The sequence below is a fragment of the Staurois parvus genome, unplaced genomic scaffold, assembly GCF_062004578.1.
Source record: "Staurois parvus isolate SC_StPar_1 unplaced genomic scaffold, SC_StPar_1.0 ptg000464l, whole genome shotgun sequence".
NCBI classification, from domain to species: domain Eukaryota; kingdom Metazoa; phylum Chordata; class Amphibia; order Anura; family Ranidae; genus Staurois; species Staurois parvus.
The window spans coordinates 2,100,426-2,118,160 of record NW_028318260.1 but is presented as its reverse complement, the minus strand read 5'-3'; the positions used below and the strand labels follow the sequence as shown (position 1 = coordinate 2,118,160).

Below are 17,735 nucleotides of genomic sequence, written 5' to 3'. Positions count from 1 at the left end.
CTAAGCTCTGGAGCAACTGCACTTGCAGAATGGGGTACATAGGTGAATGAATCAAAAAACCTGCAGTCTGTTCTTCAAGTCCTGCTGCCTCAACCTCCACAACATTTCCAGAATTCACCCCTTCCTGACTAACGACACCACAACACAACCTATCCACGCCTTGGTTATTTCCTGCCTTGATTACTGCAACTCCCTCCTCACTGACCAAACTTTACACAGGCTATCCCCCCTTCAGTCTATTATGAATGCTGCTAGATTTATACACGTTACCAACCAATCAGTGACTGCTGCCCCTCTCAGCCAATCCCTTCATTGGCTTCCACTAGCCCAATGTATAAAATTCAAAATACTAACCACAGCTCACAAATCCATCCACAACACTGCCCCTAGCTATATCACCAACCTCATCTGCAGATATAGTTGAAATCATCCACTCTGCTCCCCCCAAGACACCTTGCTCTCTACCTCCCTTGTCACCTCCTCCCATGCTCACATCCAGGACTTCTCCAGAACCTCTCCCATCCTCTGGAACTCCCTACCCCAGTATGTCCGGTCAGCCTGTTCAGGGAAGCCTACCCCACCTAAGAATTGTACTTGAGTCACCTCCATCAGATCATCCCCTGCAGCTATTTTTTGTACAACCTCCCCCTTCCTTTACATTGTAAGCTCTATGAGCAGGGCCCTCATATTCCTTCTGCTTTGAACTGTATTGTACTGTCCCCCTTTATATTGTAGATTGTAAGCTCTAATGAGCAGGGCCCTCTGTTTCCTCTTGTACCAAATTGTATTGTAACTGTAATGCCTACCTTCATTTTGTAAAGCACTGCGCAAACTGTTGGCGCTATATAAATCCTGAATAACAATAATGATAAAGAGCAGCACAAAGTATTTTCTATATAGAAAATCCTGTATAATAATAATAATAATAGAGGAGTATACCTTCTGTCTATCGATGACTGCGTTGGTGGGCTCTCTGTGGTTGAGTTCCATGGTTTGCACACCTGCAGTCATCATGAGTGATTTGCACTCCCCAGCTGGATTTTTAATTAATCGTTACAGCGATTGCAAGAGGAGAATCTGGAACAACCAAAACTTCCAAGCTGACCGGGAATCCATCTGCCCTTAGCTTAGGCACACAGACAGAAGGGTGTGCTTAGCTAAGAAAGTCCCTCCTTTCCATCCTGGGATGTATGACATAATTTTGGCCAAAAACCAGGAAGCAACTGAAAAAAAAATTTAAATAAATAAATGTAATATACCTTCTTATTCTTAATCTATTTATTAATGTTAACAGGATAAGGATTAAAATAGTTCATGTTGACTGAGAGGGTTTGGTTCTGTTTTAAAGTGTTACTAAACCCACAAGAGTAAAATCAGTCTGTATATGCAGTAAAGCATGCTTGATATACTCATTGTGGAAACTAAGGGGTTAATCCTCTGCATTGTATAAAAAAGTTGATTGATCCTGACTTCTCTGATCCTCCGCTTATTCCAGTGTCCCCCTATCTCCTGATAATGTGCAGAGTCATTCTGCACACAATATGTGGAGTCTTTTCTGTAGCAACATGAAGTGAAATTAAAGACTTGGTTGGATTTCAGAATCAATGATGGCACCATTGGGTTACAAAATGCACAAACTTTTCCAATTTTCTAAAGAAAATTCATTCGGAATTCAACTCATGTATGGCCTGCATTACACTACCCTCTCCCCAGACTGATAGGTGTCTGATTTACTACTTCATCCCAAATGTAGACAGCCTAATATAGGAGTGGCTGAATCACCAGGTGTAATAAAGGAGAAAACATCTAAAGAAGAAAACTAATGCAACCACCACATCTAATGACTGGTAAGCTGAAGTACATAACATTTTTGGTTTAAGGTTTAATACCACTTTAAAGCTGAACCCAGAGCACTCCCCTTGACCCTCATCTTAAAGTGTTACTAAACCCATGCCCCTGCATTGACTATATATGGTCTCCCACAGTACACAGAACATGGAAGTGCAATTATTTTAGTAAATATAAACTGCTAAATACCTTTTCTCATCAGCAGTGAGAGCAGTCTTGTGACTTCAGCAGAGCACTGGTTAAAGCTTTTAGGAGGAGTTTTCTTTCTGCTCTAGGGGGATGCAAAGCCCCTGACCTCTGGCTGGACAGTGCTGATTGGCCCTGTGCTGATCACATGCACTCTCCCAAGGAAAAAAAAAAAACCTCTCTAGCAATACACACCAAACTGAGCATGTGCATGTGGCTATGGGTTCAGTCTGTCTTATCAGGAGATAAGCTGTGGACATTTGAACAAGAGGAGAGGCAGAGAAAGCAGAATCAAACAGCTTTTTACAAAATGCAGAGGATTAACCCCTTAGGTTCCACAGTGAGTATATCAAGCATGCTTTACTGCATATACAGACTGATTTTACTGTTGTGGGTTTAGTAATACTTAAAGGAGATAAAGCCTAAAAAGGACAACTAATGCAGCCACTACATGTAAGAATTGGTAAACTGCAATTTAATATATTTTTGTTTTTGGGTTTAATACCACTTTAATTTGTCTGGATATTTTTTAGGATGATTAACCATGATTCCCCAACCATGATAACCAGAACTCAGAGGTCAAATCTAACAGCTGCATATTAAATTTTGTTTTCACCAGAAAGCATGCCATCCACATCAATGAAAATATCACTAATTACTGTCAACATATCTAACAACAAAATCATTTGTTCTAGCAATTGTTTCTTTAAACAACTAATTCCAGGAATATATCATTGTTTTACTGGAAAAAGAATGATCAGGTCTGGCTGAAAATCACAATTTAACCACATGTATTCTTTATTACATCAAATAATTAACACTTAGGTTTAGTTTACATTTTTTTTAGGGGGGGGGGGGGAGACACTATATAAATTAGTTATGTGTAATGGTGTGTATCCATTATTAGGTGTTATTTTTTGCTCCAGAACCTCGCCTCTGTGCCTCCTCATTATAAAGTTAACTGAAGCCCTGGCTACACGTAGCATCTTGCTACTGTAGCTCTAATGCCATAGGAGCCGCTGGTTAGAATGGGTCCTCTCTTCTTTCCCTTGAGCTCTAGGGACTGCAGCCCCTCTGACAAACCAGTTTGAGTGTACAGAGCATGCAATATCACAGAGAATCACTGAAAGTAATGCTTAGTGCCCAATAGTAGTACTATATCAAAGAAAACAGGCACTAAACGGTTAGTAAAGGCAAACTTAATACATTGTCAACTGATTTAGTTGGTAACAAAGTAAGCATAGAAATGGAATAACAATGAGAATAACACAAGTTAGCATACAGGGTGATTAGTAATAAAGACTAGGTGTAAGGTGAGACTTGGCATCAAGATCAGCATAAACAGTAGCAAGTCACCTAGAATGCAGCAGTGCTTGGTTTACCAAACACAGGAACTATACTGCAAAAGTGCATTGATGGTGACTATGCTAGGCCTACACCAACTGGGTGTACACTGTCCTTAAAAATGAAGGAAATGGTAGCAGGAAGAAAAGGCAGGATGGATTTACAGGATGGCAGGACTTGCAGGATGGATTTACAGAAGGTGCAGTCATTTATGTTGTTCTTCTGCCGGCTATCATAGGGGCCCTTTAGTAAAAATTGGTGCACTTAGTCACAATTTTAGCAAAGCAGCATGCAGTATAGGTGCAATATAAATGCAGTAAAGGTGTGGAATAGGTGTGGTACAGGTGCAGTATAGGTACAGTATAGGTATACTTATTGTCCTGCCTCCAGTAACTCAGTCCCTACTAGCAATGAGAACAATGGGCAGTGCCCTCTCACCTGTCCCTATGGTGCTGTTGTGAACTCTCATTGAAAGAAAGGGGGCCCCCTCAATCTCTCCACAGAATGCCTCTGGAGAATTGTCAGGGAGAAGTACAGGGTGGGAGGATGCTCTGGCCTCCCTGCGGTCTGTGCTGTACTCCCTCAGGTGTTTCCGCTGGTCTGACCTCTCAACAGTCTGGTAAGTATGCAGCAGATGTGCTTTAAATGATTCCCTCGGCACCAAGAGGAAGAACCTAGCTGAGCAGTCTCAGAAAAGCAGCTCCACTCCTCTGCCTTGCCCCAGTGGCTCTTGGGAATTACAGTGTAAGGAGCCCATTTATCCAATTATGTGGCTGCTGTCTCAAACTACAACTCCAAGGATTCTCAATGTTTTCCATTGAGGTCTATGGGCTTGCTTGGCTTTAGCTCTCCTCCTGCTGGTCACAGGAGAATGGGGCAGCAAACCATCAGTATCTCAGTAGAGGCAGAGAAGTATAAAAGGCAATGTCTCCTTCTCCACATTGCTATAGCCCAGCACCTGGCTACACTACACCCCTGCAATGCATTGCAGACTATGAATAGATGGAGGAGCAGCAGAATGACAGATCTCCTCTGCCCATTCACAAAACGTGATGCATTGTGGGATTGTAATAAGATGAACATTTAATAAGAAATGAAAACCGTGCAAATGTGTGCAGGATGAAATTAAAGCTGCAAACACAAAAAGAGGATATCCTCTCCGATCAACTAATCAAACAGGTGTTGCGCTAATATATATAACAATAATGTGCATAAATATACCAAGAAAATATAACTAACCAATACATATAAAACAAAAATTCATATATGCACAAATATAAAAAAAAAGAATAATCTCATGCAAGTGAACAGGTGCTCAATGATAAATAAGACAGTCCTAAAAACTAAATACTGTGCAAAAAATACTTCCAAATATAACAGTCCCCTTTGAAGTGTATAAAACAATCCTCTTTAAATTGACTGTTTCAGGATCCTCCTTATTTCTTCCATAAACACCACCGTGAATATAGGATGGATGCTTACCAGATTCACTGACCCCTTAATCAGAGAGGTCAGCATATGCTTTGTTTAATAAACCCAGACTGGAACTCATGTTTATCAAGCCAGACCACATAACCTCAGATCGCTCCTCAAATGGTCCAGATTGCTCGGCATATATATAGATTCATGTGGAGAAGAAAGAAAATACCTCTCATAGTGTAAATTCCTTAAAACACCATTATTTAGACAAGAAACGCACTTACAAGTGTATAAAAAAGCATTAGTATTAAAATATAGTCACCAAACGTCATAGAGCTGTACCTCCAGTAAACTCTTACGTGATGACATCACAGGGAATATACAAAAAGTCTTCTGGGGCTAGGAGTCCGCCCTGTGCCATTGCATATATATATATATGGATATATTGATTGAAAAGTAACTCCTTATTTTAAATATCTTATAATTTATTTTTAAATCATTATTTTTTACAAAAAATGAATATGAGAAGAACACACATAACATGGAGTTTTATTAAAAATTCTTCTTGAGCACAGTTCGTACACAGTGAAAAGAGAGGCCACTTTCCCTTGCTGCTTGTCGAATGGACTTTTTTGGGTTCTGAGTGAACATTTCTTGAATTGTTCTCACTACCTCCAGCTCACTGGCATTGGAAGGGCGACCGCTTCTTTGAGCATCCATTACAGAACCTGTCGCCATGAGTTTTGCATGACAGTTCTTGAGGGTTTTTGCATCGATCTGAGCATGTTTTCCTTTGATAGTCCTCCACCATCTTTGCACTTGAACAACTGATTTCCAAACTTTGTAGCGTGCATGCTCTTGTACAGTTAAACGTCTGGACATCTTTATGGGGCTTCGAATTTTAAAACAAAATAATCAATCTGAAAAGAAAAACAACAATACAGATTTAATTGTTATAGATTAAGGAACATACATTAAATAATTGAAAAAAAAGTAACTTAACATAAAAAATTTATAAATAGTTTAAAATAGGGAATTACTTTTCAATCACCCTGTGTATATATATATATATATATATATATATATATATATATATATATATAGTACAACCAAAACTCGATTCTGTGACCGGAAACGATTCCATGATCAGAAACGAAACCAAGTCTCACAATGGCCTACACGTTAAAGGAAGCATTAACAAAACTGAATGAAACCAAGCCTCAAGGTGAACAAAAATTAGTACATTCATAAAAAATATCCACAATAGCCCACATAAAAAAACTGAATAAATATTAATGAATCTTGCATTGTAGCCTGGATGGAAAGCTAAAATAAACTCTAGTAATATAAGAGCAACCACCAAATAAAATCTATTGCACATAGCACATATGAACCATAAAGCCCTCTAGTGGCTGAAAACGAAAATAACAAAAAATAAAATATCATTTAATTGACTAGTGTTCAAGTCCTTTCTAACATGTTGTTTAGTTGCCACCACCTGTATTTTTAATACACATTAATTTAATAATAAAAGGAATATTTTATTATATAAGCTAATTTTATTATCATGTTGAATTGAATTCGATCATTTGTATGGGTGTTCAATATTGGCTTTTGAGCAGCCATGCAAACAGATTATGAATGTGGTCCATTAATGTTTTTATGGTTAATTTATGTATTGTTACTTATGTACATTGCATGTGTATCCTGGTGGGTAAGGATGGTATAAAAATATTTACATTTTTTAACTGTTTTTGGCCACTAGAGGGCTTTATGGTTCATGTGCCCTATTCGGGGGTTGGCAACCCATGGATTGTGGACTACCTGTTGGTCCTAGCACCCAATTACCAGCTTGGTAATATGAAAAGTTCATTTGGCAAGCTCCTCTTCCTGCTCTCTGTCCTGAGTCCTGCTGTCTTCCACTCTGAGAATGCCAGCAGCAGCGGAGAAGACTGGGGGAAAGAGAGTCAGAAGACATTGCTGGGGGGGGGGGGGGGCAGATGTCACTGCTATGGCGGAAAGGGGGGCAGAGGACACTACTGGGGGGGAGGTGTTGTGTAGAGGAAACTGCTATGGGTAGTTGTTTCATGTACAGGAATGCAGACAACACAAGATGCTGGTGTGAGGAATCATGTTGTACACAGAACTACATCCAGGTCAGCATAGAACAGGAAACAGGAAGTATAAGGCAATGCAATATTACCATATGCAAGTAGGGTCACAGTATTTGCATAATAACTCTATAACATCTCCCTTTTTTACATTCAATTCAAACCTTATAAACAATTAAACTAAAACAGATCCTGAACAGTCTTGAACATGGCATACTGTGTTACTGGTAGATACACTACAGATTGAGTCTATCTGGTGGTCTTGAAACTCGACCACTACGCAAGACCACAGGGATTTTGCCTGGGGAAATCCGTTCAGCTCCAGAAGGTGTTGATAAGGAGCTACCCTCTTTCCTGGCTGGTGTGTTTGGCAAAGAAGAACTTGACGGGATATGTGGCTGCATTTTGTCATCCTCATTGTATCCCGATATGACAGCAGAGTTCTCTCTGCTTTGAGTATATGGTCCAGTAGGACTCGGGGCATTGAGAACCTCAGGAGGATCACGTGCAGGATGCTCATAGGCTTGTGTGGTGAATCGTTCTGCCTTTCGCAGGTCCACTCGATTGCGGCGGTAAAGACTGCCTTCTACATCCACAAGATATGATCGAGGAGCAACTCTCTGCACACAGGAACCTAGTCTCCAGCGACCGGTCCTGTCACCTGGAAGCGGCTTCATACGGATTGGCTCTCCAATGCTTAGTTCAGGTAAGTCTTTAGCAGACACATCGTATGACAGCTTGGCAATCTGTTTCCTCCGCTGCAGTTTCGCCGGGACACCTGTAACCACACAAGGATCAAGTAATATGTTTGCCACAGGCAATGAAGTCTTCAGTCTCCTAGACATCAAGCGCTGTGCAGGACTACTGTCCATGCCTTCAGATGGGGTGTTCCTCCAATGTAGAATGGCCTTCCACGGATCAGTACCATCAAACTTGGCCTTCTTACAAAGATTCTTCACTATCTTGACAGCCGATTCCGCTTTGCCATTTGCTTGCGGGTGCCTCGGGGATGAGGTAACATGCTCGAATCCCCAATCTTTAGCGAACCGTCTGAATTGCTCGCATGCAAATTGAGGTCCATTATCCGAGATTACTCTATCCGGCTGGCCATAACGTGCAAACTGTGCTTTACAACGCTTGATGGTAGTATCAGCAGACAGGTCAGGAAGTAGCTCAATCTCCCAAAAGTCAGAATAATGATCAACAATTAGTAGAAAATCCTGGCCAGCATAATTCAGCAAGTCCATGCTTACAATTTGCCAAGGCCGGGTGGGCAGCACATGCGACATCATAGGTTCTTTCTGTTGTGCCTGCGCATATTCATTGCATGCCGAGCAACAGCTAACAAAGTCTCTAATCTCATTCTGCATGTTGGGCCAGTATAGGGTATCACGTGCTTGCCTATAGCATGCTTCTCCGCCAATGTGACTGGCATGAATACGAGTCAGCATCTCTGATCTTAAAGATTTAGGAATGATGACCCTTGGCCCCTTGTACAGTATACCATCCTGAATGGCGATTTCATCTCTGAAAGTCCAATATTCTCTCACAAGTAATGGCACTTCCAACTTGGAATCAGGCCAACCATTCAGAACAACATATTTAAGAGCCTGCAAACTCTCATCAGTTTCAGTGTGCTGTTTTATCTGAAGCAATCGTTGGTCCGTGACGTTTAAATAGTCTGAATGATTAATCTGTGACAGGACATCCAGGTCCCGTTGAACATTGCAAACTGTGTGTTGTGCATACTCAGGTGTACCACCTGCTGCTGTAGCTCTGCTAAGAGTGTCACTAATGTACATTTCAGGACCAGGTTTATAGACAACATTTAGGCAATAGTTTTGTAATGTGAGCAACATGCTCTGTAGACGTTTGGGTGCACACAAAAGGGGTTTCTTGAAAATAGAAATCAGAGGTTTATGGTCAGTTTCTGCCGTGATCTCGTCGCGCCCATAGAGGTAGTGATGAAAGCACTGGCAGGCAAACACTATACTCAGACACTCCTTTTCTATTTGTGCGTAGTTTTGTTCCGTAAGAGTCAGTGCCCTTGAAGCAAAAGCGATAGGCTGGCCAGTTTGCAATAGGCAACACCCAAGTCCAGTTTTGCTTGCATCACTTTGAATAGTTACAGGTTTTGTAACGTCATAGTACTTCAGGACAGGTGTGTCCGTGACCAAGCGTTTGATGTCCTGCACTGCATTATCATGCTTAGGAAGCCAATGCCAAACAGCGTCCTTGTCCAGAAGCCTTCTCAATGGCTCGCAGACCTCAGAGAGGTGTGGTAGGAATTTTGCTAGGTAGGTAACAAATCCAATGAAGCGTTGCAGGGATTTCACATTTGCTGGCTGCGGCATATCCAGTATGGCTCTGATTTTTTCTGGGTCAGCCTTCAAACCCTCCCAGGTTAGAATGTGTCCATGAAAGCGGACCTCTTTGACCTTGAATTGCAGTTTTTTCATGCCAAGTCTCAATTTTACCTGCCTACAACGATTCATCAGTTCCAGCAGTTTGCCATCATGATCTTGCTCTGCTTCCTCATCTGTGTCCCCACAGCCAACCACAAGGATGTCATCAGCTATTGGTTCAATACCACTGAGTCCAGCCAATAGTTCATGTTGTTTACGTTGATACACCTCTTGTGCAACTGATACTCCAAAAGGCAGTTTGAGCCATCTTTTCCTGCCCCACGGAGTCCAGAAGGTTGTCATGTAACTACTTGCATCATCCAACTTACACTGTAAAAATGCATCCCGGGCATCAACAAGTGTGAACAGACGTGCCTTTGGCAGCTTGTACAAAACATCCTCGAGAGTTGGCATGATGTAGTGAGATCGTCTCAGTGCCATATTTAAGAATTTGGGATCTATGCATATTCGTAGCTTATTTGGCTTCCTTACAATCACCATGTTACTTATCCAGTCAGTTGGGTCACTCACTGGTGCCAAGTGTCCATTGGCCTCATACTGGTCAAGCTGTGCCTTAACTGCTTGTTTTAATGCCACCGGCACATTGCGTGGTGCACATTGGACTGGAGGGACACTCACATCAAGGTCGAAATGAACTTCCCCTGGTACAGATTCCACTGGCCCAGTAAACACATCACTAAATTCCTTTAGCAGCAGTTGTTTTGTCAAGGGCCCCTTGGATAGATTGTCCATCACATTAAGCTCTGCAGGGACGGAGAAACGTATCAGCCCTAGACGCTCACAGGTTGAGCCAGACAACAGTGGCTTTTGGCAGGCTTCCACAATTTCAAACTCCAGCTTGTGTGTTAGTCCACGTATGGCACATTCTGTCTTGAAGAGCCCTAGAGATTTCATAATCGCACCTGAATATAACTTTAACTTGGTGTCACTTGGCAGTAGACGTGCTTCTGGTGCTAACACCATTTTGTCTCTTAAGCACATGACATCACAAGTTGCTCCTGAATCGAGCTGGCAGGATTGGGGCTTATTATTTAAATGTAAAGTGACAAACCATTTCTTTCCTCTGGATTGCACAGTGCCGATCAATTCACTGCTGTATATAACTTCAGTGGTGTGTGTCTCTTCCTCATATGTGGATGTGTTCTCCACATTGTGTAATTTGCCTATTGATGGCCGTCGTTTACTTGACAAACAAACGTTAGCAAAATGGTTTGTTCTTCCACAAGACTTACAATACTTCCCATAAGCTGGACACTGCTCTTTAATTCTTTGATGCACAGTCCCACAGTATTTGCAAGCTGTAGGGTTGGCAGTATTAGTGCTCATCAGGCGGCGTTGCTGAAGTTTGTTTATGTTGCGATGCTGCATTGCAATGTTTATGCTGTCAGTCTGCTGTCTGTCCTGTTCCATAACTTTCAGACGTCTGTCAGTGAGCTCTGCTGTACGGCACGTCTCAATGGCTGTGTGTAGAGTTAACTCATGTTCTCTTAGGAGGCGCCTGCGTGTGCTCTCGCTAGCAATACCAAGAACAATTTTGTCCCTTATCAATTCGTCTCTGAGTGTACCATATTCACAAGTTGCTGCCTTTTCTCTCAAGCGTGTAACAAAGTTATCAAAAGATTCTCTCTCTTCTTGTTTGCAGCATCCAAACACATACCTTTCATAAATGACATTTTTAGCAGGTTTGAAATAAGCTTCCAGTGCATTTAGAATGGCTGTAACATTGTGTTGCTGATCTCCTGTGAGGGTCAGATTGTGTTTATACACATGCCTGCATTCACTGCCCATGACTCTTCTCAGAGTTGCTGCCTGCACTGCTGAAGATTTCTCATTCAAGCCTGTAGCCAGAGAATAATCTTCAAATTCAGCTCTGAAACATTCCCAATTGCTGCTCCAATCCCCACTCATTGTCATCCCCTCTGGGGGAAGTATGCAATTCATAGCAGTCATATTGTCAGTAAGCCTCTGAGCTATCAAATATCAGAAAGTCCACAGTCTCAGGCTGTAGTTCACAAACCTGTGTTTCCCAAAGCTGCTGTGCTCCAAACAAGAGGCTCAGTCCTGATTCAAGTCACTTCTGACACCATGTTTCATGTACAGGAATGCAGACAACACAAGATGCTGGTGTGAGGAATCATGTTGTACACAGAACTACATCCAGGTCAGCATAGAACAGGAAACAGGAGGTATAAGGCAATGCAATATTACCATATGCAAGTAGGGTCACATTATTTGCATAATAACTCTATAACAGTAGTGCCACCCCCATAGTAGTGTCCACTACTGCCCTTCATATCACCCCCCTACGATAGTGTCCTCTGCCCCCCTTCCCCCCACTATCAGTGTCTCCCCCCCCCCCTTCCCTCCCATAGACAGGTATTTAAAAAATCTGAATTTCCAGCAAGTAGCTGGGGATTGGGATTTTTCTGCCCCCGCCCATCATGTTGCCCTAAGGCAGCTGCCTAAGCAGCTGTCTGCTGGCACCCAGCATACAGCTGCTTAGACACCAGCCTTAAGGCACCAGGGTAGCTGGGGGCAGAAAAATCCCAATCCCCAGCCACTTGCTGGAAGTTCAGATTTTTTAAAAACACCTGCCTTCTGACAAACTCCTTTATTGTCCTGGAGCAGCTGAAAACTAGCATCTCCTCCTCGCCCTTCCATCAGTGTACAGCTGCTGCAGGAGGAAAATCCCGGGGATCAGTTCTTGTAAACGCCTCCCCCACTATCCCTCCCATCCTTGTTTCTCCTTTTTTCTGCTGCCTGGCCCTTCCCCCAAATGCTCCTCTTTCAACAGGGCTCCTAAAAAAATTGTGAAATGTATTATAAAATAAAAATGTAAAAATAAAAACTACCGACACCATCCACTGCCCTACTGACACAACCTCTGCCCTACTGACACCAACCTCTGCCCTACTGACACTGTCCACAGCCCTGCTGACTGACACCATCCTCTGCTCTACTGACACCATACACTGCTCTACTGACTAACACCAGCCTCTGCCCTACTGACACTGTCCACCACTTGCTGACTGACACCAACCTCTGCCCTACTGACACCGTCCACTGTCCTACTAACTGACACTGTCTATTTTAAACCACTTGCCTGCTGGGCACTTATACCCCCTTCGTGCCCAGGCCAATTTTCAGCTTTCAGCGCCGTCGCACTTTGAGTGACAATTGCGCGGTCATGCAACACTGTGCACATATGAAATTTGGAGAGCTTTCTTTTGGTGGTATTTAATTGCCACTGGGTTTTTTATTTTTTGCACTATAAATAAAAAAAAACAAAACATTTGAAAAAAAAAATTTTTCTTTGTTACTATTAAAAAAATTTGCAAACAGGTAATTTTTCTCCTTCACTGATGTGCACTGATAGGCAGCACTGATGGGAACTGATAGGCAGCACTGATGGGCACTGATGAGGTGGTATGGATAGGCAGCACTGATGGGCACTGATAGGCTGCACTGATGAGGTGGCACTGATGAGGTGGCACTGGTTAGCATTGATGAGAAGGCACTGATGATGCTGCACTGATAAGCAGCAATGATGGTCACTGATAGGCGGCACTGATGAGCACTGATAGGCACCACTGATGGTCACTTATAGGCGGCACTGATGGGCGACACTGACGGCCGACACTGACTGATGGAACTGACTGACAGCACTGACTGGCAGCACTGACTAATGACATTGACTGGTGGCACTTATGGGCAGCACCGACGGGCACTGCTGGGTGGCACTGATGGGCGCAACTGCTGGGTGGCACTGCTGGGGGCCACTAATGGGTGGCACAGCTGGGCACTGATGAGCACTGATGGGAGGCACTGCTGGGCACTCGTGGGTGGCACTGCTGGGCGGCACTGCAGGGCACTGATCATCAGTGCCCTGATGATCGGTGCTGATCTGCTCTGTGACAGCTGCTGGTTATTGGCAGTACTTCCCTCACGCTGTGACAGCGTGAGAAAAGTGCTGACGATAACCGGCAACTGTATTTACTCCATGATCTGCTGTGTCATTGGACGTAGCTGATCACGTGGTAAAAGGCCGCTGTGATTGGCCTTTTACCTCATCACGTGATCAGCTGTGTCCATAGGACACAGCGATCACAGAGACTGCCGGTTGCGTGCTGCTGGGGGAGTGCAGGAGGGCTCATTCTGGAAGGACATCATTTGGCCATGAATTTGGCTATAGCGTGGTTACCAAGTGGTTAAGGTAAGCTATATTTGTATTTTTAGTGACATTTGTTTTATTATAATTTTTTACATTTTCCTTGCTATTTAGTTAGGCCTTGCTAGTTAATTTTTTTTTTTAAATGGCGCTGAACCCCGGTGATCTTTGATCTTTCATGTTGTTGAGGTAGATCTCCACCTCTCAAAGGTTGCCTACCCCTGCCCTATATACAATAAATTTTATTTAGTGGTTACTGTCATATTACTAAACTTTATTTGAGCTTTCTATCCAGGCTACAATGCAATATTAATTCATATTTATTTTGTTTTTTATGTAGGCTATTATGGATATTTTTTTATGATTTTACAAATTTTGATCACCTTAAGTGCTGGTTCACATATATGTGGATTTGAACCACATCCAATTTGCATGGCATGTAAAAAGACTTTGCTTCCTATGGTGCCTATTCACATATGTCCATTGCAGTGGTGGTGCGGATTTAGTGTGGATTCAGTGCGGTTTGAAAAAGAGTCATGTACAATTTCTGAGCAGTGCCTTCAAGTTCTGGTGTGGATTACAGGCTATTGACTTCTATAGTAATCGTTTCAAAACCATATATGATGTAAACCTGATATGAACATCTGAACAACTGTGTCAATTAGCTGTGAAACCTGAGCTTCTGAGGCTTGGTTTCAATCAGCTTTGTTAATGCTTCCTTTAGAATGGAGGTCATTGTAGGGCTTGGTTTAGTTTCTTATCATGGAATCATTTCCGGTCACAGAATCTAGATCGAGGTGTGGCTGTCTCACAATGAGCCTTGGTTTTATTCTATATATATTCACGAAGGCACAGGGTGGACTCAAATTTCCAGAAGATATATGGTATGACGAAATGCGTCGGGTAGAGCCTCCCTTGTGATGTCTTTGCCTAAGACTTTACCAGAAGTACAGCTCTATGCCATTTGGTGACTATACTTTAATGCCGATGCTTTTTTATACGCGTTTAAGTGTGTTTCTTGTCTAATAAATGGTGTTTTAGGCAATTTGCACTATGAGAGACACTTTCTTTATGTCTAAATATATATACATATATATATATATATATATATATAGATATATATATAGATATATATATATATATATATATATATGCCGAATGATCGGGACCATCTGGGGAGCAATCTGAATTTGAGTCTGGGTTTATTAAACAAAGCATACAGTATGCTGACCTCTCTGATTAGGGATTAGTGAATCACATTGGTGTTTATGGCAGAAATAAGGAGGATCCTGGAACAGTCAATTTAAATGGGACTGTTTTATACACTTCAAAGGGAACTGTTATACTGTATTTTGGAAGTATTTTTTGCACAGTATTTATTTTTTAGGACTGTCTTAGTTATCATTGAGCACCTTTTCACTTGCATGAGATTATTCTTTTTTTATATTTGTACATATATGAATTACTGTTTTATATGTATTGGTCAGTTATATATTCTTGAGCGGGCAGGTGACGAACATTTTTTGTGTAGCTGAGGCTGCAGTTAAAGTGGTTATAAACTTCACACATGAAATGTGAACAAAGCATATCCCTCTATAGTGTGTACTTGTCTCTGTCCAGGGCACTAGGTTTCACTTGTTTCTGCCGTCTCATTCCTCTGCTATCTGCATGAGTCACTTCTGACAAGTTTTTTTGACACCAAGAGGTAAAAAAGGTGACAGGGGAGGGAGCTTCAGCACACAGCCTGTGATTGACAGCCCAAGCTCTGAACCTTTGTGCTGTGTGAAAGGGGTATCCCTTCACTTCAATCAGCACCCGTTTCTCCTCACTAGTGCAACAAGCTGTATAAATTCTGGACTTTGATTTTGGACTAAACTTCAAGTGGTAATAAACCCAAAAGCAAACTTTTATTGCAGCTTACCAATTCATAGATGTGATAGCTGTATTCAATTTTCTTTTTTAGACTTCCTTTCTTCTTCTTTCATCAGGTGATCCAGCCAGCAAGCCTATTGTTTTTCTGAAGCACAAACTCTCCAGCAGAATGTATCAGTTTACATGGATGAGACAAACCATTTTACTCTGACAGGGGTGATTAAAATGATCAGCTTTTATTTATTCATGTAAAACCTTTATCTCAAAAGGAAAAAACTGTTTACTGTAACTGATTATAAAGTGTGAGCTTGAGTTTAGCTTCAATTTGTTAGTGCATTTAATTCTGCTAATACATTTAACACTCCCATCACCCCAGACTGACAATGCTGATGTCTTCCAGGTCCTGTGCTCATTCCTCCAGAGTGGTGTCTCACTAACACAGGAGGCGTGTTATTAGCCAGATAACCAGGTGAAAACAGAGGGAAAAAGCCAAAGAGCTGGAAGTAGAAACACATATTCCCAGAAGCTGGAAGATGACACATGATCCTGGACCGAACAGTAGGTTGCTCAACCCATGAGCCTCAGGACAGTGGGAAGGGTGTGTGGATGGCAGCGACTGGAATCACTAGGATGGTACATCCGCCAGAGGTCACATGTCCCAGATCCGACTGTTTTGTCATACACATGTCATGATCTGAAGAAGGGGCAAGTCCCGGAAACATGTTGTCATGATGACCGGCTTTTCTCCTTTGGTTTGACATGGTTTGGGTGCTCCCCTAGGCTTTCAGTTTGCCCTCACCAGCCTTTGTTCGGGCGGTCTCTCACCAGGTGTATGACAGTACATTCGGATTTGGGACACGTGACTTCCAGCGGACGTGCCATCTAAATGATCATGGCGGCTGCCATTCACACACTTCTCCCACTGTCCTGAGGCTCCTGGGCTGAGCAACCTTCTTTTGGTTTCAGAATCATGTGTCATCCTCCAGCTTCTGGGAATATGTGTTTCTCCTCTCCACTGGCTTGGTGATGTATCAATTTGGGCACTCTTTCATGTCATGCTTTTTAACCCAACATTAAAGTGAATTTCTATTGACTTCCACAGGGTAGGGAGCGTTTCTTTATTTGTTGTTTTATGCTCATGTCTCATTGCTGGTCGGATGAGTTGTTGGAGCTGCTCATACTGTGGTTATCCTCAAATCCCCTGGAACCTCATTGCACTTGGAGTTTGCACCATTCCAGAGGCTGCAGCTCGCAAACCCGGAAGGAAGACAAGTGAAGATGGAAGCCTCTGTAGGTGGAGGGCTTCATTTAAGGGTCTGTTCACACTGCCGCACTTTGCATCCAACTTATGAGACCCCAAGTTGCATGATATGTGAAATCCCATGTTAGTCAATGAGAGCTGTCTTAATTAGCACTACTGAAGTCACTCCGACTTTAGAAAAGGTTCCTGTACTACTTCAAGGTGACTTCTATCTGACTTGTGCTCATACGGGGTACACCCTGAAGACGTGCACGCGCACGAAACACGTCAGGTGGAGCCACACTTGCTGACGTCATGCCACTGTTGCCGAATATTGGAACGGCGGCCATCTTGGTACTCCATTTACTTTCATTTTACTTGTTCTTCCACGTGGATTGTCTTTTATTCATTATTTAATAAAATACTACACTATATACAATTTCTGGCTCCTGTGGTGAGCTATTCCTCATAGGAGAGGGTTCACCTGCATTTTGCCCTTGGCTGAGCATCCTATGCAGAGGCTTCAATGCTGTTACCTGTGTCCAGATGAGATGTGCTTGCATGCTGTTTACCAGTAGATGTCTGGTGAGTGTACATCTGACAGAGGTGGTGGATTCCCTATTGGATCACTTCACAGTATTTCACTGTGATTGCCGTACCTATATCCTCACAGACATTTTTAGTTTTTACTCCACTGATATATTATATGGACTTTATTTAATCCCACTTGATATGCTGCACTTTACTGTTCCACATTTATTGAATAATTTATTGATTTTCATATATGTTGCACTTGACTGTTCTGCTGATCATTTTTGTTGCTATATGTGAGATTGACATTGCACTTTATTATTTCACTATAATATCATTCACTTTTTTTAGCGCTGCACTTTCTATATTTTATCCATAAGGAGTTGTTACCTATACCTTTGTGCTAGCTGCTTTATAGTTCCAGCGCTCGCCTACACTTGATATTTATAATTACAGGAAGATTACCCAGGCATTCCCTGAAAGTTGCTTCAGAGTTGCTTCAAAGTAGTACTCAAGTCACCTGGCAAAGTCACACTGTAAGTCGTGCAACTTTCAGGTTGTAGTAGTGTGAACTGAGACTCAAGGTATGT

At 42.3% G+C, this 17,735-nt stretch overlaps 1 long non-coding RNA gene across 1 annotated transcript; it reads right to left on the bottom strand.

The window, feature by feature from the left end:
- Positions 1–5,261: 5,261 nt before the first annotated feature.
- Positions 5,262–11,486, bottom strand: LOC149452787 (uncharacterized). Its single transcript, XR_016314839.1, has 2 exons — positions 11,352–11,486; positions 5,262–5,717 (listed from the first exon to the last, which is right to left on the bottom strand). It is a non-coding gene; the product is annotated as an uncharacterized LOC149452787 (long non-coding RNA).
- Between the last annotated feature and the right edge of the window lie 6,249 nt (positions 11,487–17,735).